General features: G+C 39.6%; 1 protein-coding gene across 4 annotated transcripts in view; it reads left to right on the top strand.

Moving 5' to 3' along the window:
* The first annotated feature begins 468 nt into the window (after positions 1-468).
* The window catches only part of tafa3a (TAFA chemokine like family member 3a), an 87,853-nt gene continuing 66,769 nt past the window's right edge, over positions 469-21,552 (top strand). The window contains exons 1-2 of one of the 4 annotated variants that reach the window (XM_027278865.1): positions 5,007-5,152; positions 5,231-5,335. The gene's annotated coding sequence lies outside the window, so the exon portion shown is untranslated. Of the gene's footprint in view, positions 983-5,006; positions 5,336-21,552 lie in introns of those variants that run through there. The other 3 variants (XM_027278864.1, XM_010730088.3, XM_019258157.2) reach the window with 3 other exon arrangements.

The following is a 21,552-nucleotide window of genomic DNA, read 5'->3' as shown; positions in this document are numbered from 1 at the left end:
GAGAGAGAAAATGTTAAAAACACATTAATAATGCTGTAGCCCCCCCCCCCATACAGTCCCTATTTTAGATTCATATCCACAGATCCCCAAATTGCTTAAGCACTTTCTCCAAAACCAGATCACATCATAAACTGGCATCTTTTGGTTTGTTTGCAACAGCACGTCTCCTCAATAAAGAAAAAAACAAAAATTCATAAAAGTCATATTAAATCTATCAATCAACCTGAAAACGCCAGAAAGGAAGCTGGAAATGACATTGAGGCACTTCGTGATAACATTAAAGAACATTTATGGTGTTGGAACAAGTTTTACTCCGCTGCTATAAATAGTGCGCTGCTGTCTTCAAGGGGGCACAACCATCCAGTTATCATCAGCTGTCATCATCCTTCCTGTCACCACATCAGAGACGTCCACTGGGTGGCGCTAAAACACCAGCATAGCACCAGCAGCATCCTCCAACAGACACGCACTTTCACACTCACACACACACACACTGAGATGAATCCGGCTGCTCTCTCATCTCTCGGACACCTCAAATTCATTTCTCTAACTGCACGAAGACGTTGCCAAAAAACATCTGCAACCAGAATCTAGCAGGAGGATTGTAATGAGAGAGAGAGAGAGAGAAAAAAATGAATCATGCTTGAATCCAGAAACTGTGAGTTTGGGACCGGTGTGTTGTCCAGCTGCTGTGGCGCTCAGGAGGATGATGTGAAGTTGTGAGTCAGAGGCGGAGGACCAGCAACTTTTATAGACTTTCAAGTCCACCGCCTGCAAGTAGCCAGCATCCCTAATTTAGACTTGTTTTACTCAGGGACTGCGCATCTGGAGAGCTTTGACAATTAGACCAGTGCTTTTAGGTTATGTGTTGTCGAGGGCGTCTTGAAGCGACAAGGAAATGGCATTTCTGGTTTTTGTGGCTCACAATGGAGAATAAATGAAAGGGACGTTTCAGGGGGATTAACTGACAGCACAACGACAGGTAAGCAGAAAATGTTTCATATTTTGTACATCAGACTGTTTCATTTTGTAACGTTGATATTGCACAGAAATGACTGAAATCAAACAATTTATACTGCTGATCCTAAAGCCGAAAAGCTCACGTGTGGCCACGAAAGCCAAAGCCTATGAATAAACTAAGATTATCGATTAGGATATTGATTGTTTCCACTATGATAAATAGTTATTAACTTGGGAGAGCTGCTGCAAAACTGTGGCGTGCAGGTGTAGCTGCAGGCTGAGAAATGTCCAGTTTCATATACCGTCTAGATTCAGAGAGTAAATCATGGAAATCAGCTCTGACTGCTTAGACAAAAAACAAGTTTTCCCTCAGAGGGATCTGCCTACTCATTCTGGGTGAACAAAAGCACTGAAGGAACTCTCTTCTGTGTGCAAAAATACAAAAAAGAAACTTAAAAAAAATGTTTTTTTAGAAAGATATTTATAAAAGGTGGATGGTGTGGATGTGTGTGGTCTCATCAGCATGCAGAGAAGTCATTATGTGATTCAGTGAAGAACCAGATCTATCTATCTATCTATCTATCTATCTATCTATCTATCTATCTATCTATCTATCTATCTATCTATAATAACTTTTCTATATCCAAGTGTTTCCATCACCTACCCCCGATAAAGGTAACCCTAAACATAATAATGGTTCCCCACAGTAAAGCTCTGCAGCCAAGTCAAATCCCTGCTCTGAATTGGGACCTGGAGCTGAATGCACAGCGTGGGCCGTGTCCTCCATCACTGTGATTTCCCTCAACTCCAGAATAAGAAAAAAGCTCCTATACTATAAGCGGCTTGTTTGTGACTTAAAAAAAGTACAATGCTGTTATCTCGTTGGATTATGTTAAGAAGACACGGATGGAGTCCCTAATGAAAACTGGCTCTTGTATTTGATGTCAGCCGCTCTGCACACACACACACACACACACTGTAGATATTTATGATTATGCTTACACAACAATGTGAATATTTCTCTTTCTACAACCCCTCCTCTCTTCACTCTCCTCCCTCCCACTTGATTTCTTATTTTTTTCCCCCCTTTTTCTATCTAAGTCTATCTCCTTGTTCTTTTATCCGCCCTTCATCCCCTTGACAAGCGCTGTGCGGTCAGCTGTTTTTTTTTTTTTTTTGCTCTTCCCTCAATTAGTGCTATCATCGCATTTCATCCTGCGGAATATGGGGATGGTAATAACCCTACACTCCTATTGCGGGGTGATACAATTCTGCTGTGATTAATTGAAGTCCCCTCAGAGAGTCAGAGGAGGCGTAGATCTTCCCTTTCACACTCACTGACAGGCAACCCATTATATTGTTTTATAGATCGCTGTCAGTAGCCCTTGAAGCTGCCTGCGGCCCGCTGTTGTTCTGGAGGGTTTTATTGTGCAGTGTTATTGGTTGGTATTGCTGACAGGCAGAGCAAAGGCCACCCTGGGATTACTGGAGATGAGATCCTTGTGACAGTTTCACTGTATTTGACAGTGAACACTAAAAACTTGGAAAAAGATTTGTGCACTCTGTTGTAAAAAGTAGGAATTAGTTATGGAGCTAAAGGCTTAGAAAATAGTTGTGCCTGTACTTGAAAACACCCTGTCATCATAGCCTTTCCATACTGCTCTGAGAATGCGTATTCCCAAACAGGTGGTGAAACAAAAATGGTTGCTTGTACTGTTTCGGTGCAAGAGACGTGCTGCAAAATAACCAGAATGCAGAGGTTTGACAGATTAGCTTGCAATTTCTGTGTGTGTGTGTGTGCGTGTGTTTCTTTTAAAGCCACCATTACACATTGAAACAAATGGCAGAGAACAGAAAGCCGAGCACTGACTGAGGCTTGGAAAAGAGTACTTGATATGCATGGGCCACCAGGTGATTTCCAGAGGAAGAGAACACCATGGATAAGAGGCTTGTCTCTGGTTTTAAGGAGCCACCCCAGGCAGTATTTGTGTTCTCTGCCAGCTTCCTGCTCACTCTGTCAGATCAATAGGGCATGATGTGAGAGTCTGCCTTGTGTTTGCAGGCATGAGACAAAACAATACATTTTAGTTTTTGCACTCTGCGTATAAAAGCATGTACGCACAGCTGTGTGATAGTTGTATCCAATGAGATTGCTGGTTGAGAAAACAGTCCTTTCCAAATGTCTTCATGTAACACTGCATTTCCTGCAGTGTGGGCATGGCAAACATGCCTGTTTATGCAGGATTTATATACATGTGACAACCCAGTGTCTTGTCACGGAGAACATAACAGTGCTGCACCCTGGGTTAACCATAAAATCCTGGGTATTGCATCATTTCAGAAACTCTGTATTCACCACCAGCCTTGCAGATTTGGCTTTACGGAACAATAAAAAGTCAGCCATCTATCTACATGATTACACCCGATTTCAGCACCCCAAGATTCGCTGCTCGGCGGTGTTCATAGGCTAATGTGTTTAGAAAGCACAGTTTGTTCCACCTCTCAAAGCACCTACTCAAGCTGCTGGAGTGAATCCATCGGGTGTTTAAAGGGAAATTCAAAGCTCCACCATAGCGAACGAAATGCAGCATTGTAACGCTCGTGTGCAGCTCCGTCATGTACAGTGGAAGAACAGGAGGAGGAGGAGGAGGAGGAGGATGTGGGGAGAGCACATCCCATGTTTTATAGATGCCATTTAAAGGAGCATGCCCAAGATGGGCTGACTCCAATGAACTGTAACCGCCGACAAAACACCAAGACAATAAACAAACAAATTGGTTTCCTGGAAGCCAGCAGTGTCCCTCTCACTCGCCCCAGTTGATCCTTGCCAATGCGGCAAGCTGTTTTTTCCTTAGAGATTAGGCTGTGAAGCACAACTCCATCTCTTATTTATTCATACTGATTTGCTGTGTGCATGTTTTGCTGTGGGTGCGTACGAGTGTGTGTGAAAAAGGAGTGAGGGAATGCGTGTTCAGAAGTGTTTGTAAAAGTAGGTGTTTATGTGAATGTTGTGTTGTGATGTCATTAAATGATATCAGTTCCTTCTGCTGTTTCCTTAGTGGACAGGACTGCAGTACGGACTGTGATCCTACAGGACTCGATCATGTAAAGTTCACATGACTGTTGTGAAACCAGCTAATATCACGTGTTCCAATAGTAGAGTAAACTTTTTGTATAAATCTGTTTTAAGGATATCTACCCTAAATCAAATTCTATAGATGTATAAGTGGGAAAAGCTTTTCTGACATCCGTGGTCCTTGATTTAAATGTATTTATATTATATAAATTATTTTTCTTTAGTTAGAAGTGCTTGACATTTGAACTTCTACTGCTTGAATATTCATGCAACGCTCTTGGCTGCATATGCCTTTGTACATAAAAAAAGTAAGGCAAGATGTTAAAGAGTAACTTCATGTCAGACTAAAAAGCAGTGTCTTGCTGCCCTCTCTGGTTGAACATTATAAGCCAGTTTACCTCTGACTACACCCAGCAGTGATGTCACAGGGCCCTGGAGTACACTTATACATCATCGTAGAAAGTTAAACTACTGTTAGGCAAAAACACAATTTTCGAAGTGGAGACATACTCTTTAACTACAATTTTTACAACTCCCAAGATACATTTTATTATCACATCCAATCCGATTCTTGGTCAATTTTGGATGAATTCATCAACTATGGGTCCATATTTTGTTTGATTGTTGAGGCCAGGAGATTTAAAACTTAACAGGTATTTTCTAAATAAAATTTGGAGCAAAAATATGTCTTTTTAAATCACCCCTGATCCCCAGATTGGGAACCACTGATGTACATAATTCTTAGAAGTGTATTCAGGTTTAGATTCACAATATCATGCTTTCAAAAGTTTTTTTTTAATATCTTTTAAAATGTATCCAACTGGATTCCCAGATTACGTTTTGTGAAAACTCACATTTTCTATGCCTAAATGGTCCTGTCTGTTCTGAACATAACTTTGTACAGTGGACTTGTCATGTGACTTGGCCTGGGAATTTCTCAAGCTCACTCTTCAAATGCTCTGGACACTGAGGACAATGAGGTTTGAGTGGAGAAGCCTCAGCAGAGCTTAGGAATCCACTCTTCCATGGCGGTGGTTTTTGGGTGTCAGGCTTTTCTACCAACACTACTTTCTCTCTCTCTGCTCCCCTATCCATCGCTGTGTTCCCTTTCTCGAGGTAGTCAGTATTTGGCAGCTTTCACTTTCAATATTGTGCCATTGCGGTGAATTCTCATCAACTCCTTCTCCAGCACAGCAGTGAGGAACCCAATTCTCCAAGCCCTTAACCATTGGCCCGCTGAAAAGGTTGGGGAATTGCAGATTTTGAGGAGCCCACTTCTAAACCCTGGTTCCTATTGGGGTAAGGGAGCTCTCATGTTTTGTTGGCAGAGTTATTTCTCTCTCTCTCTCTCTCTCTCTTCATCTCTTGCGATGCCTGAGGGTCTTTCGAAATATGTTTTTTTTTCTCTCCTACTCTTTTCTGGTGTTGTTGTCAAGCTCCACCTCATGCATGTAATCATTAGACTGCAATTTGAGTAGAAAATTGCAATTACAGGGTTTAGAAATGAGCCTGTTATTTTCTATGCTTGTTATTTCTTTGTTGAGAAAACAGGAGAAAGGCAACCCCGTCGTGATTGTAATTAAACCAATCGGACGCAATAGAATTGGCAATTAATGTCAAAGGTCTCTTCATTTGCTTCATAGAGTGCTGTGGTTCAGGGCTTTTTCTCTTATTTAACTAAAGACATTCTCCTGCTGTGCATTTTGCTTACATTATTTTGGTTTGCTCTTCTTCTGCCCTCCTGCCCCTCATCAAGCACACAATAGGAGATAGAGTTATGTGACCCATTGCAGAGGCCGATCAGGTTTCTTCATCAGATCCCAGCAATTGAAGGGCTGAGAACTCTTCAAAGCAGGCTCCTATCTTCAAAAGAAATTGTCATTAAATGTATTGTGCTGAGGCCAACGTCTGAGCCTTGATCTAAAGTACAAGATGAGAATGAGAAACAGAAATCAGGGTAGTTGTGTTATCTTTCTGCCATGATAGAATTAGCTCAAGGGTAGCAGCAGTTCAACATTTTCTTTCATCCGTTCAAACATGCCTCCTCTGTCACTCAATAATGTGCACAATGTACTTGCACTATAAATACATACAGAACATTTCATTATTCCTTTGCACTTTGATTTGATGGATGTGATTAACTGATGAGGAATATATATGAAGAACATACAGTCTTCTGCTGTGCTATTGTCATTTGTGTTAATATAATTTTACTGTGACACAAAGAGGGAGCGATTCTGAGTATTTTCGAGTCAGGATGTCCAGGAATTCAAGAGGGCTTATTAGTAGACCTTTTTAGAAAGTTGTAAACCCTGATAAATGCTCTAAAAATAAACCAGTAGAATTTATGTTAGACACAAATTTTGACACAACAAATTCTGTTTTCGATCACAATGAATAAATGAAAATGTTGGATGAAAACAAGGGTGAGAAAGTACTCAGCTTTTATCAAGGAGGATCACAGTCTTGGTGCTGAAAGTGCAGAGATCATGATTATGTTTATTAAATTAACTGAGAATCAAACTGATGGGAATCTAGGAACTCATTGTCTATTGTCTGATGATGATTTAGCCTCAATGGCCAATGTTTCCGAGCCATTGGATGTCTGGAAAACAGATAACTAATATCCAGGCCAAAACTTTCTCTGCAGCCCAATTAACAACTTGATAGATGTGAATAACGATAAAGACACATTTCTATGGATGGAGATGGTAAATCTAAATCACTGTCAGATGATAACTGATGGGTTCTGAGATTGTATTTCAGTCAAAGGGTTCTTCCTCTTTTTTGGAACATTGTAACCCAAGTCTGCTCAAATGCAATTGATCAGTACAAATGGAAACAGGAACACTTCTGGTGCCAAAATCTTGGTTCCTTATCTACAGATTCTGCATCTGTTGATAGAGAGAGGGTACAACTTGTAACTATTATTCACTGTCTCCTAGTACTAGCTAGTGGTCAGTGCTCAACTGTTATCTAGCTACAAAGCACAGGACTGGAAAATGACGCGCGCAGGTAGCGATAGGAGATATTTGCTGACCGACATCCTCAGTGTTGGTCTTTGTTAACAGTAAAAAGCCTTAAGTTTTAACATCTTTGGTAGAGAATACAGACATTGTGGTTCAGCCAACAGCCAACTATTTCATTTTGTATTTTCGCTAAAGGTGGAACTATAATTCTGCAGGCTACACATGCAGAAAGCTAAGGCTAATATACAAGAGTGTTCTTTTGACACATAAAAATGTAGGTTTCTCATAGTGTCTCATAAAAAGACTATGCTGTGCCAGAAGATCTCTTGGCAGTACTATGATGAAATGCACACCCAAGGAAAGAAGGCTGCACCTCAACATAATGTTTGCTTAACCAGTCAGGTCAGTTTGACGTTTTCAATTTGGAAGGCTCGCACAAATGTTTACCTCTATCTCTACAGAAGTATAATTCCAGTTAAGTTCACAAAATATATGTTGATACAGCTTATAGAAGCAAAAAATGAGACGCCTGCTAACAGCATTGATCCGACCATTGATTTTAAGGAGCACAATTGGGCACTGGGACGTTGTAGTGACGGGACAATTTTTAAATTTTTACAATGGAGTGCTCTGGCTCAAACTCAGTATGAGGCTCTTGTAGATTCCTTTATTTTTAGTCCTTCCCCTTGTGGCCACTACTGTATCTGTACAGTACAGGGAGGCATTTCCTGTTACTGCAGCACATTTCTGATGCTTAGATTGATGTCCCTTCTTCACACCAGCATCAGTTTTCAGATAAAAAGCAGAATTATAAGCCTTGGGATGGAAAACAATTTAGTTTTCTCTCACTGCCTGTTCTCTTTCGTCTTGCTTTCACTCTCTCTTTCCTTCAAACACACACTCACACGATCACACACGTACACAACAACACCCTCGCCACCAGCGTGCGGGGTGACTAATTTCTCATGGGCTTTGGACTTCAGCCTGAGAGAGACTGAGAAGGAGAAAATGAAAGAGAGAGCAGAAGCAGTGGTGCACTGGCAGCTCAGAGGAAGCCACCCACATTGAAGGAGCCTGATACCACCTCATATCTCATCTTTTTGGTCGCTTGTCTGTCAGTTCTGTCCCACAAACCAGTGCAAGCCTAGAGCAACCAGCATGTGTGTAGCCTCTTTTGGTCTGTATCAATTTTTATTATTGTTTACTCCCCAGTTTCAGGTACTGGAGACACATCATAAGCAACGTGCGTGGTGCTCCCATCTGTGAGGAGAAATTGAATTCTAAGTGTGCTGTTTTTGCATCCAATTTGAGCCATAGTTTCTGGATTCTGTGGAGTGGAACGGCTGCCAATCAGTAGGGCTTTGTTTACCCTCTGCGCCCTGCTGACAATTGGCTAGTACAAATATCAGCCGCTGTAGTGTTACACACTGTGCCTCCAGATAATTTAATAAACATAGAAACTGAATTAGGTTGTATTAGAGTTGTCACGATACCAAAATGAGTAACCACGATACTATACCAGACAAAGTATCACGGTTCCGGGTATTATCGCGATACTGCTGCCTTTTTCTATTATTATTATTTTTATGAACTGCGATATATTTATAGAAGTTATAAATACTTAATTACTTATAAAAAAACAAACAAACAGATCCACCTGCCTTTTCTCTGTGTGTTTGTGTTGTCTGGTGTTTGTGACTGTAAGCCGTGCGCGCGTCTGGGCGAGACAGAATTTCAGCTTGTTGTTTGTTTTGAAGCGAGTTTCTATCGAAGCGGAGCTGTCTTCACAGAGTTCGTTCTTGCCGGCAGAAACACACAAACAGACGGGCAGACCTAGAGTGCGGAAACAGCCTATCATATCCCTGGACGTCACCAGTAACAGGCAAACAGCCAATCATTCAGCAGCAGCTGTAGTTCGGTTGCAGTAGTTGCCATGTGGGTTTGTTTACAAGGGAGTAGTAGAGGTGGCCGCTATGTTGCGGAAACTGGCACCGGTAGTATAGTACCGTTGTGTAGAATTTCTAGTATAGTATGAATCGTTACGATTAGCGTGGAGTAGCGTGGGTAGTGTGGGTATCATGCAGATCTAGGATGTAGCCTATGGCTCTTACATGGCAGTTACTTGAGAAAAACTGTGTTTTAGACCTAACAGTCATACAACTGATTTTAATTTTAGATTTAAAGATACTTTTCTTTACAAAACTAAAGCCTCTCTCATAGAGATATGTTCAAATAAAACAAAGTAGTTCAAAGACAAGAAAATAGTTGAAAAGGAGTAACAGCTACAATATCAAAGGCTAGGCCAGGCTACTTTTCCAGACCCTGATTGAGTGACTTGGCTTGTTCAAAATCTTGGCAGCAATTCAGCAGGAACATTTTCTAGCTGTGTGCAGGTAAACATGCCCAATTTCAAGCCCTCAGACCTCCGAATTGGTAAACTTATTGAAGAGGAATTTTGCTTTCACTTTCTAACCTTTCTATCCAACAGATGCAGTGGGTTGTGTTGTGCGCCACAGTGCAGAGTGTCTTCAAGCCCCATTCAGCAGCTATATTTGTTTTTATACATGTTTGCAGCTCATTGATGATTTATGTGGTAACCCTGTACTTTCAGGGTGTTAGCTAGAATTTCTTTCAGAATCTTTCAGATGGCATATTGATGGTTGATTGTTGTTTTTCTGTCATTTTTCAGCATTTTCCTATTTGAGTTAAAAAAATGTGTTTTGCTCAGTGCCTCTAAGACTTGAAACAAAGTAATCACAGAGATCTGTTTCTCTCTACTAAAAGTTAAGATTTGTCCCCATTTAAACACGTTAAATTTAAGGATAGATTGACTCGACTAGCTCGAAGTTTGGTTCATAGAGAACATTCATAGTTTGCAGTTATGAATTTTGACTGATTTTTCACAGCCCTAAAACTGCTTTACCGGGATTATCTGGCAAGGAGTGGTGCCTTGACCAGGCTTTTGTAGAAGTAGTGATTGCTGATTGCTGCACCTTATCGCTGAGAACAGCACAGCCAGCCACACCCTCTGCAACACTTAAGTATAAACATGACATTGTCCCTGTTACAGATTTTGCTCTTTTTAGGCAGCGCAGTGAGCACATTAGCTAACCTGTATCCCGTGGCAGTAATTTAACGGGACTCTGATAGCAGTGGCTCTCACATCCTAAAGTTTCCCAGGCAACGACACAAAGTTTGACTAACATTTCAGAACACTGGTGCACAGATTGACCCACAAATGCACTGATTTTTCAGATGGATCTGGATATATTGGATATTTTTGCATTTCTTTTTTTGGATTGGCAGGGTTTGGCCTCGATCTGTATTTTCTGAATATTTAATATTAAAAGAAAAATCTTCCTCACAGACTTAAGGTGAGAAGTGATGAAAAAATAGTTTTGCTATATTTCTGTAAGGAGAAGTCAACAACACTAAAACTTGAATTTTAATAAATAGAGATTATTATACATTTGCAAGTGAATTTTACACTTCAGAGGGGCTGCATCATATATGAATCATTGACTAATGTTTTATATAGGTCAGTGATATGCTAATTAAAAGAATGCTTTGGGTCACTCCAGGAGCCTAATGACCAAAGCACATATCACATACAATACATATAATGTACCAGGTTTGATTGCAGTCACGTACCTATGTTGCATGTCATGCCCTCTTTCTCCCCTTGCTTTCCTCTCTACCAGCATTTGTCCTATTAAATCACAAAAATCTTAAAAACAACTTTTGGGCTGCCAGAATTATCTGTAAGAAGAGGGCTGAAGAGCATCTGGACCAAACTCTGTTCATTAATGACCAACATTTATAACTGCAATTTTGATGAGTCATTAGAAAGTGAGAAAGAAAGAAACCCATTACCCTCATGACACTCAAGTCTGCGGTTACTAATGTTAGTAAGTCATTAATAAAGGATTATTTCATCAGTGTCTGATAAGCCATTTAATCTGTAGTTGTAAATTTTTGTAGGTCAATAAATACTCATCTGTATTTTCTGAATTAAAAAAAAAATATTTGAGAAGTCGTCCTGATGAACAGAAGAGTTAGTTAAAGAGACAAAACAAATGTTAGAGGAGAATACAAACCAGCCAACCACATTTTTCACAACCTGGTAACCCTACATTTCTTTTTCTACATTTCTACATTAATAACTGATCTATAAACCATTAGAACATGATTTATTGTAACAATAATAATCAATAAAGCCACTACTACTGACTTATACATAATATATAGGATGCCTTATCAGAAAGAAATAACCCATTTACTGAACAAAATGTTACTGAATATAACTGAACATGTGATGATGCACACCAGAAAAAAATAAAAAAGGTGGCTTCCTCTTGTTATTATTTGTTGAGACTGCGCTGCCCGGGTTACTGAGATTGGGCTTATTGTGGTAGGATGTCATTTTCTGTCTTTAATACTCAGAGAATTAGCTGAAAATGTTGTGCCGGAGCCAAGACACATGCAGGTTTTTGAATCATGTCAAAATAAGGGCCATTATTTTCCAGGGGTTAGTGCATAGACAGAAATCCGTTGACAGAATTGTCAAAGCTAGTTTTTTGTTGGGCTTACCACGCACTTATGTCACCCCACTAATGACGTGACTTAGCAAGTTTTACTACTGACACAGAACACCTTTCTGTGTCATGATTAGAGACATAATGGGGGTATTTTTGCTGCCATTCCCTTCTTCCCTCTTGTACATCTCTTAACACCTCTTCCCATGGCCCTAATTCATTTAAACATTTAAAACAGGGACCTCAATTATTCATGTCCCCCAGCCGTCTGTGGCCCTGGCCTGGTCTCCCACGGCACCCCAGTGCAGAGTGTGTCTGGATGGACACATTCTCAGGCTGCTCATTAATTGATGCCTCAGTTGACGGCAGAGGTCTAATGCACTCTCACTCTCCGCTTGCTTTCCCTGCCAATTCAGCATGTCGTCTCCTCCCTCTCTCACACGGAGGGTGTGAGTTTTTTTTTTTTTTTCAGAAATGTCAGGAAATCGTGCTAAAAAGGGTTCACAGGGTATCTTCACCCTGCTGGCCCGCAAAGAGGAATAACTATGTTAGACAAGGGGTTAGATCTGAAGGAAAACTCAGTTCATGGCCAGACCGCAGGAGTCAAGATTGGTTTAGTAGACAACATACATTTCTCTTTTTTTTTCTGTTCTTCTGTCTCTTTCTCTGCTGGGCCCCATATTATCTGTCATTCAACTCCATATGTGGATGATTACCTCATCTTTTGTTGCCTAATTTGAAGAACAGTCTGCACCAGAAGGGAAGTTTCAAGGGGTCATTATACTCAACATCCACCACAGGGAATGTAAGTTAAGTCATTACGGACTGCAAAATCCTACAAGAAAGACTTTCTGTCTTTTCTACCCATTAAAGCGAGTAGATGACAGGAGGATTTTGCAGACACAAGTTTATGATCTACTTCATCCTCATCATTTTTGAAATTTTAATTGGAAAAAAAATGCACAATGAACTCCTACATTTCTTATTTTTGGTTAGCTGTTATGTGACTCTGTAAAGCCAAGCATCAACTTGCAACAGGTGCCGAAAACAAAAAAAGAACAAACAAATTTTTTTCCACTGCTCTGCTTTCTAGAAAACAACCACAGTCCACAACACTGACAAAAACTCTTGCCTCGTCGGCTTTTATATGTTACAAAACTAACTGCCAGCAACCAAAATGGAAGCATTACAGCATTAGACAGTGTTACAAACTCACTCGCAGGTGGTCATTGAATGTTTTTACTGCCCGCTGCTGAGACCGTTCGGCAGGAGTGGAAGTAACGTCTTACATTTATATCTTATCTTTAAAATTGTATTTTGTACCTCTACATTTTAACTTGCATCCATTACAGAGTACAGACAAAAGTCCTCCATAACAAACTCTGTTAAAATGCATCAAATGACAGATCAGCAGCTGCAGCTGAGACAAAGCTGTGGCTTCAGAGAGGTGACACTTAGCTCACACTCTGGAAAGGAAAGATGTTGAGTGTTAGGAGACATAAGTGGTGTGTTTGCACATACCATTTTGTGAACAGTACAAAAAAAAACAAAAAACACACACACCTGCAATAAAATGAAGGATGACTTCGTTACGGGTTAAGATTAGCATTTTTGTAACAAGGTATTGGTTAACAATGCTCACACCTGCTGATTCAATACACTACCCATTGAGTGACCTAAACCAAAACACCCACGACAACGCGCTGAGTCCAACAAAAATGCGAAATGCCAATAAGGTGGATCCTCCTGCAGTGACATCAACATTTACTGAGGATCCATTTCATCCAACCACTATTCTGCTGTTTTTGGTAATAATCCCGGTCACAGTTCTGATTGACGGTGCTCATTCAGCTAAAAAGTTTTTGAGGAGCACAGTGGGACAGAAAGGTCGAGTGGACAGGATATATTATACATTTAAATATAAATGAGCAGAGAAGCTGAACTTACATTTTTTTCCTTCCATTCAGAGGGTACAGCAACAAACTCTCTGATTGTTGAAACTTACACTTAAGAGCAGAATGTCACCAACCACTGTGCGGTGCAGCAAAGTTGATATTAATTGGAAAAGAGCCAGCCTGTTGAGTTCAGAGGGGTCCTTATGTAACCTGATCTCTTACAACCTCAGTGTGCGTGCATTGTACAAAAACTGTGCAAGCTTTGTTTGTGTGTTGGCTGTAGCTACGGTCAAATTATATATATATATATAATTTTTTTTTTGTCTGCTTTGGTGACACCATATTCCTTTGTTAAAGTGGCAGGTCATTGTATATTTGTAATCTGTTGCATGTGCAGGCTACAAATGTCCTTTTATAGAAGGAATTTGTTGTGGGTTTGGACACTGGAAAAATAGCATGAAACCGGCCTTAGAAGTCAGGCCCGGTGTGTTTTTACAGTTTTAGTGAAATGAAGGAAAGAAATTGAGAACCCTGCAGGTATTTTGCACTCGAGTGGGATTAAATGTCATTTTGGTGAACATTAAGTGGAGTAATGATTCAACGCTCCTTTTCTTGCTTTGTTTCTGTTGGTTTATGTTGCACTGAAAGTCCAATTCTTAACTCACTGCTACTTTGTTGACTGTAAGTTAAATACTTAGTGTAGCTGAGCTTTTATGGTTACAAGATCAACATTTTGAAGTGTTATGATGTTGATTAGTCACTGCAACCCTTGTCACAGGTTGCACATATCATACCAATGAATGATGGCTCCTCTCTTTATACTTTCTTTTGAATAGTTTTTGGAGGCCTGAAGAGATAAAACTACATATAAAAGAATAAACATGATATAAAAAGCAAAGATTTGAGAAAATTCACAAAAATAAACTATTCGTTGAGCAGATTTTTTTATTTTTTCAGATTTTGCTTTCTCAGTGTGATTTAGGGTGGTGAAGTCATATTCCTTATAAACTAATGGAAATCGACTTCCTGGCTCTGATCCTCAGTTTGGGAATCACTGGTACGTTGTGTTTTCAGATTGAATTCATTTCAGCTTTAATTTATTTTATATTTTCAGGTTAATTTAGTATCAACTGTACCACTAGTATGTGCTTCTGTTACATTTTGGGTGGATGAATGGATTTGTTTCAAGGGATTTCTGATTTGATTGGTAACAAGCTGTAGAAAATAAAAAAAGTCTTTACTCTCGAGTGTTTTTCCCTCCAGAAATACAAAGCCTGCAGTACAAGGGCCTGTCATGGATGCCTGGGTGCCAGCCTGACCACTGTATTAGAACTCTGCAAGAAATCAATTCAGGAAATATAGAGGCAATTATTTTGTCTCCCACATTCGCTGACAAAGTAGCAGCTAAGCGAGCCAAGAAGAAAACGGAATTAAAGAGAAGAAAATAAGTAATTCTCCACTGTGTTGTTTGGGGGCTGTATATAGAACATGTGGGTGTTTTGAAATCATGTATACCTCTGCAAAGCAGCTGTAATTAATAAGGACTGTGAATGTTATTGATTTTCTGAAACACATTGGTATTTTACCATGTGCGTAGTAGGAACACTGACTCAAAAAAGTGTCAAGGTTAAGATCAGGCTACATTTTTGAAGCTGTGGGAGTGTTGAATGTTGTGTTTGTGTCTATCAAATTGTTGCCTATAGAGTTTGAAATGGGTCTTTTGGGATCTATGAAACGGGTTTATTTGTGATCATGCCTGTCAAGTTCATTCAGTGTCAGAAAAAAAACTATCTTTGTGATCCTCCCTTTGTGATCCAGTTTACAAAAAAGACAGCAGCACAACAAGTGCAAATACATTTGGATGAAAACTATTGGAAAGTTAGTTTAGTAAACTTTCTCAGTTGAACTGCGCCTACTGAATTACTGTAAATTAAATCAAACTTTAAGAACTGTTTGCTCTGATCAATATTGTAAGTTTTGATTCACAAGTTTGACTCGCAACCACTAAATCATCCTCATCAGTACCTTTTATTAATCAAAATGAATTCCTGATTGATTCCATTCTTTAATTTCTGTCATAAACTGTGTATGTTATGGCATTTACTCCCTAGTCAGTCATTATGCTCGCAGGTCTCTCATGCACAGATTTTCAGCCTCTTATTTTCCCGTCAAATGAGGTGTGCAAAGATCAGCTGTAAGCCATCAGCAACAGAGGCCAAATGGAAGGGTAATATACTCCTCCTTATGCAAAGATACACAGCTGCGATCTATGTATTAGCATTTGGGAACAACTGGAATCTCATAATCCTCAGGATAATTAAAAAGGGCATTTTTCCCCTATTATCCGCAAATGAGGTCTATAAGAAGTGAGTGAGAGACAGAGGGTGAAAGAGAGGGAGTTTATAGCTTGACAGTTAACAGTTTGCAGTGCCTCCATAGAATTAATTGTGTGAGACTTGACAGACAGCGATCCTGTGTTAAGATATGGCATATCTTGCCCTGAAGGCCCTGTGGACACCACTGGGACCACAGAGCTGGTCAATGACTTGGACATTTGCATTACAGCGAGGGCTGTGAAGGCATTTCCCCACAGCTGGAGCAAAGCCAGAGAAGACTTGGCTACAGATAGAGCGTGTCCTTTCCAAAGAGCATGTTCTATGACACAACTGTACGAATCTGACAGAACATCACCCTGACTGCGATGAAGAGAAGAATTAATCTGCACTGAAAAGGGAAGAAAAAGAAACGGTTCTGGCTCACTGCTAATGAACTGTGATATGTTATAGAAGCTGTCTCTTCCATTTGAAAAAAAAAAGACTGCAAAAGACTGCAGCGATGGTGATGTATACGTCTTCCTTCCTTTCAGGCATTTTGGTGTATGTGCAACGCAGCATCTCTGTACTAAACCTGACTTGCTCATGAAGTCTACCATGGATAAATAAAGGTTAATACATTCAGCATTTTAGTTTCTTGTCAGAGAGCCTCCTACAGAACATCACTGTATAGTGCAAATATCAGATACTGAGGCACCAGTGCTCTCTTTAAACCATTTATGTAGTTATAGAAACAAGTTTCATGTGAGCTTATAAGTAATTATAGTGAGTCAATACTTCTAAATTTTATTTTTGTAGCTCAGGCTGTAATTTCTTTTAGTTTTAATAACATTATACACACTAATATAAGTGCTGAAAATTAAACAAACAAGCAGTCAGACGATCAGATAGACCATTAACAAACCTTCATGTTAAATCATTTCCCTGTGGGATTATTAAAGTATTTCTGATTGTGATGTTAGCCAAACTGATACGCAGGAGAACTAAGGGCAAAAGGTAAACATGTTACTTTGATGTGCTAAATGTTATAACAATGGCCTGAGCTAGAGAAATAAAATAATAGTTTCTTCATCATCATTCAGTGTGCACACAGTGTGCCTTATGTTTATTTCTATTAAAGCACACATTAAAAGTAGCCTGGTCACATGCTAGGAGCTGTTATCGTCATGTGTTGAATTATTAGTCGAATTACAGCAATCTGTACAAATGCACAAGTCTCTTCCATACAGTTTGTGTGTAAATGTGTAGTGTCCATGAATGTATGAGGAATATGACTTCACCACCCTAAATCACACTGAGAAAGCAATGATTGAGCAATTGTTTTGGTAGAGATAGTCGATGGACACAACCCTGGATCTGTTTGAATTATTAAATGAATCCAAGATGTGGTTTGTAACCTAGAACCATGAGAACCTTCTACAAAAAGTAGAAGTAATGTGTTCTTAGTACCCCAGTAGTTCACCTGGTAGAACACGTACGTACCTTGTGCCAAGGTTGAAACCAGTGAAAGAATAAAGAATGGACAGCGCATGAGCGACGTCCCCCAGAGGTTTCTGAGGCGCTGTTCTGAAGCTGAAAATATGCAGCGTTGGCCACCACCATGTTGGCTGTGCTGCTTCTTCCGCCTCTTGACTAATCTATATCGGCAAGATGTGAATTATCGGTGGATTTAAGGTGGGCCGAATGACACCTGGGTGCTCTATTAAGTAATCTGTAACGGTACCCACTTGTCAATCAAAGTAGCCACACTGTTAATCATGCCTAACTTGTCATGAATGGTGAAATTAGCTAAACAGACCAAAACTGTTTTTTTGTACCAGGCTGTAAACATGTTTATTTCTGCTGTGTCGTTGGACATTTTAATACAGGCGTTTATAGAGGTTGAAATGTTCTGTAGCCAGCCTCAAGCAGCCACTTGGATTTACAGTTTTTAGCCATTCGCATTAGGTTCATTCCCCAGACACGGAGGTTGGCCAGGTTCGAGTCCGGCCTAAGGCCCTTTGCTGCATGTTATCTTTTCCCTCTCCACTGTTCCTGCCTTTCTTTTCTGCAAAATTCATGGCATCGACATGGTAACAGAACTAAATCACCTCACTATTGTTGTCAGATTCTACTTAAGATGTGTAACCTGCTAAATTCTAATTGATGTGTGAAAATCAAAGCCCCGTGTACACAAACGTCTCATGTGAATGGATCAAAATTGTTCCAACTATGGCAGAAAATAGGGCGTTCAAGTAAGAACCCATCACAACAGCCATCATCCAGTAAGACAATGAATGAGAGTTTATGTACAATATTTGTTTTTATTTTATTCAGCTGTTGGCTTTTCTTTAGCACTCGTCTTCTGATGTTTTGTGTGGGTCAGGGTGATGTTTATATGGCCTTTGATATTCAAGCGTTTCTCATCTGCCAAGAATCTTTGGATTTGTTTTTCAAGAATACTGTTGCATTGATTGTGTGTGTGTGTGTGTGTCTGTCTTTTTATGTGCATGCATAAGCATTAGCTGTGTGTTTATCATTTATACACACAAATATCTGTGTCTATGTATGTGTATGGAAAGCACAAAGCTCTGCTTACGAGCGCCCTGGTAGTTGAGCCCTCTGAAGGGGTGCACCAGACACTGAGCTCAGTCACACCTATTCATCACTCTGAAGCAGGGAGTTCATTAAAATAGCCCACGCAGCCTCCACTGTGGCCCCTTGAACCAAAGCCAGCCTCCCTTGCTCAACAAACAGGTTCAAAAAGTGATCTCACCACTCGTTGATACAGTTCAACAATAACAGAAATCCTCAAAATAGAAAAGCTGTTGGTTGTTTTAGCAGATAATTGGACATGGATACGTGACATACTTATTATTGAAATTATAATTGCTTAAATTTCATACTGAATTTTATTCTGGTAAAAGTTGTCTACTGCTGTTTATCTCAAGACCATTTATGGTCTCAGATATTCTTATGGCACTCATATTGAACATTTCAAAATGAAAAATCTAAAAATCAGAGTTGCAGTAGTCAATTCCTCTTGTTTTCATGCTATCTTGGTATTGATTGTGAACGTCATTTTTAATCAAGATATTAGGCCATTAAGCAAAGTATTTTGCTTCCTCTCACCAATTTAGGTGCTTAATTAACAAATATCAAACTGTAACTGTTTTGTTTTTGTTTTTTTAAAACTTTGGTGCAAAATTGGAAATCTACATCATTTTCCTCCTCCCTGTAGTCTGGAATGAATAAAGCTGTATTAAAGATAAAAAAACAAAAAACAGAACAGAGCCAACAAAAGTTTCTTTGTATTTTTCTTTTTTTGCCATTAGTGATACAGAAGAGTTGATCAAAGAATTTTATTATCAAAGCTAAAACAATAACACAATGTCCATAATAACTCCTCAAACTGCATTATGCATGCAGCACAGTCACAGCCGTTGTCCAGCCCTATGCTCAGTGCAGTTCAGTTTATTAAAAAAATATTACTAAATAAACCACTTCTCTAATATACAAGCCTGTGGCTCGCCCAAGAGTTACTGAAGGAAAAGTCTGTGTAACCTTCTGAAGGATACTTTGGCTAAAAATTATTGGTTTAATTATTCTGCTTTAGAATTTTACTTCCTTCTGTTTTTCATAGTCTTCGATTAAGAGGCAAACTAGCAGATTGGGAGATTGGAGAAAACTAGCAGAAGAACCACTCTCCATATTTTATATCTTATCATTTTATATTAATGCCTCAGTCTTGCTCAGTATGTAAATTTGACATATACACAGAACATCACTGATGCTATATTTGCTGCAGAAGGTGTTGCTTCTGTTTTAAGCTCTCTATATAGCTACTTTGTCTATGTTTTTGTAACTAAATGACTTTATATAACAGCTATATGTGTCATATGTGGGTTTGTCTTGGCATCCTTCTATGTTAAGCCTTATATTCAAAATCTGAATGAGAATTCAAGAGAAAAATCTCTTTATGATGTCAACGACACAGTGTACTAGCTGACATATAGGCAGACACATACATTTTCTCTGTGAATGTTACTCCAGCATCATAATGTAGTGACGCCTTTGTAGACCTGTTGTGGGTGTAATTTATACTGTAACAATGTCGTCCTCTATGGTTGCTTTTATCTATGATTTGAACTTTTCAGTGTGGCACAGCACGACATTGTTCTGTCTTCACTTTGTGTTGCCTCTGAGAATTTCTTACATCTCACTATCACTGTCCACTTCCACTTATACAGCCCAGGGAACCCCTTTGTTGTTGATATGATGGGAGGTGACGATGTCACTAACAGAAGAAAGAGCTAGAAGAGGCGGGGTGTATCCTGCTTTGCTTCTACTGTTGAAATCAGTTTTTTCCTTTACGAGCATGCAATTGTCATGTTTAAGTCAGGAGGTGAACCCAAATTCAGACTTGAAGAGCAATGAACAAAAAGGTGACTTTAACTCACAGCAGGGAGGAAAACAAGGTGGCTGGGAAGTCCAGGTAAGTCCAACAATCCACAGAACAGAACACAAGACAGAAGAACGCAGGTCATAAGAGTGCAGGGACTAGACAGGTCAACAAGACATGGGTGAAACTAATGAGGGGCAGGTGAAACCAATCAGACTGGAACAGATAGAATAGATGGGAAACACAAAGGCAGGAAGTAAAGTAACACAAGACACAAGGAGAATGAACCATGATAGTAATCATGTATACTGACATTCAACATACCTGCAAAAATTGCTCAGTTTTTGAATATACTGTTGATGAGTCATTGATATAACTCAGAAGAGGCTGCACAGTCCTGCACATTTATTTTAAAGCAACAATCTTTTTGGGAAAAGTGCTAATATTCTTGCAGAGAGTTAGTTCAGAAGATTGATACCACTCTCCTGTGTACGGTTAAAAATAAAGGTGAAGCTAGTTAGTTCATTTTCATTTTTATACGGATAAAAAAAAAAAACAGTATACAGAGATGCAATATAAGTGTTAATTAGTGAGAGTACTTTATCAGATGTGCCAGATTTATGCAGGAATTCACGAAGAAGTGGTTGAATATGTAAAAAAAAAAAAGAATTTAAAATAATTGTGCACCTACACCTGGATGTGCATTTTTTGCCACCTTTCATTGAAATCTAACAGATGTTTTTGGACCTAACGGAACCTGAGAAACATCAACAACTTTTGGCCGAGGCAACAAACAACCCACAAAAACTGGTGGTCATTACTGTAGCTGCAGCTCTGTTTGTAACTGTTCATCTGCGCCTTTCTTGCATCATTTCCTGTTGGCACAAAGCGGCACAGCACATTAATTACACCAGTGCAGCCCGGCTCACACAGTGAGCCAACCAAACACAGACAGTTGGTCAGATTTTGTCAGACCTCTTTTGCTGTGTGACCAATGGGCTTTTGGTTCTCGGCGTGCGCAGCCTGCGTGACCTCTGAAGTTATCCTCGACCATTTCTATAACACATGACAGCTGCACATGCATCATTTGGCTCCATGAGGGTTACTTTGAACTAAGAATTAGGTTATATATGCTTTTTCTTTTTTTGAAGAGTTGTCAGGATTCAGAATGAGTTCTTCCCTTGTGTGTGAGCATACTGTATGTACATTTTTATATATAAATGGGGAGTATTTGATATATTCTGCGGTATTCTCATGTTCTTTTTTTTTTTTTTTTATGGTTGGCGGATGGTGGTGCACTAGAGCAGATATGGCATTTAAATGGCCTTCTTTTTGGGAAGCAGGTGGCTGAGTGTGATAGATCATAGATGTCATCTCTGGCTTTGCTTTGTTCTGTATTAGCA

Source organism: Larimichthys crocea, chromosome VI (assembly GCF_000972845.2).
Source record: "Larimichthys crocea isolate SSNF chromosome VI, L_crocea_2.0, whole genome shotgun sequence".
NCBI lineage: Eukaryota > Metazoa > Chordata > Actinopteri > Sciaenidae > Larimichthys > Larimichthys crocea.
The sequence above is the reverse complement of the archived record's forward strand: the minus strand, read 5'-3'. Positions and strand labels throughout refer to the sequence as shown.